The sequence below is a fragment of the Schistocerca nitens genome, chromosome 3, assembly GCF_023898315.1.
Source record: "Schistocerca nitens isolate TAMUIC-IGC-003100 chromosome 3, iqSchNite1.1, whole genome shotgun sequence".
Taxonomy (NCBI): Eukaryota; Metazoa; Arthropoda; class Insecta; order Orthoptera; family Acrididae; genus Schistocerca; species Schistocerca nitens.
Window position 1 is genome coordinate 419,205,643 of NC_064616.1, and position 1,353 is coordinate 419,206,995.

Here is a 1,353-nt window from a genome sequence, read left to right on the forward strand (position 1 = left end):
GGTACTCTTGCCTCTGATGCGTACGCGCCATCGAGGACGACATACTGGGTTCTATTAGAAGTCTTCGAGCAACTCACTTATCTGGGAACCTATACGGTATGCTCGTACCTTCTTTAATAGTCTGCAGTGGGGTAGTGTGTCAAATGCTTTTCGGAAATCTAGAACCGCGTGACTGCTACGGTCGCAGGTTCGAATCCTGCTTCGGGCATGGATGCGTGTGATGTCTTTAGGTTAGTTAGGTTTAAGTAGTTCTAAGTTCTAGGGGACTGATGACCACAGATGTTAAGTCCCATAGTGCTCAGAGCCATTTGAAATCTAAAGGATAGAATCTACCAGTTGCTCTTTATCCATAGTTCGCCATACATCATGTGAGAAAAGTGCACACTGAATTTTACGCGAACGATGCTTTCTAAAACAGTGCTAATTCGTAGACATAAGCTTATCAGTCTGTAAGAAATTTATTATATTCGAAGTGAGAATATGTTAAAGAATTCTACAACAAACCGATGTTAAGGATATTGGTCTGTAATATTGCGGATTCATCCCTTTACCCTTCTTGTAATCAGGAGTCACCTGCGCTTTTTTTCAGTCGCTTGTGGCTCTGCGCTGGACGAGAGATAGGCGATAAATGCAAGCTAAGGAAGGGGATGGCCAACGGCCTTGCCGCAGTGGTAACACCTGTTCCCGTCAGATCACCGAAGTTAACCGCTGTCGGGCTGGGCTAGCACTTGGATGGCTGACCATCCGGTCTGCCGAGCGCTGTTGGCAAGCGGGGTGCCTTCAGCCCTTGATAGGCAAACTGAGGAGCTACTTGATTGAGAAGTAGCACCTCCGGTCTCCGACACTGACATACGGCCCGGAGAGCGGTGTGCTGACCACATGCCCCTCCATATCCGCATACAGTGACGCCTGTGGGCCGAGGATGACACGGCGGCCGGACGGTACCTTTGGGGCTTCATGGCCTATGCGGGAGGAGTTTTTTTAGTTTAGAAGTAAGGGGATAATGCCGTAGAGTACTCGTTGTAAAACTGAATTGGGATTCCATCCGGACTGGTGACTTATTTCTTTTCAGCTCTTTCAGTTGTTGTCTACGACAGGGATGCTTATTACTATGTCGTCCATACGGGACGCTACGGTCAAACGACGGTATTTTTGTACTATCGTCCTGCGTGGACGATTCTTTAAACACGGAATTTAAAACTTCGGCTTTCGTTTTTCTATCTTTTGCTGTCACACCAGACTAGGCAACAAGTGACTGGATGGAAGCCTTAGACCTATTTAGCGATTTTACATAGGAACAGAATTTTCTCGGGTTCTCCGCCGGAACGTTTTTTAAGGTGTGACGGTGGTAGT

The 1,353-nt window shown here is 47.2% G+C and overlaps 1 pseudogene; it reads left to right on the forward strand.

Moving 5' to 3' along the window:
• Positions 1-650: 650 nt before the first annotated feature.
• Positions 651-768, forward strand: LOC126249908 (5S ribosomal RNA; annotated as a pseudogene).
• The last annotated feature ends 585 nt before the right edge of the window (positions 769-1,353 follow it).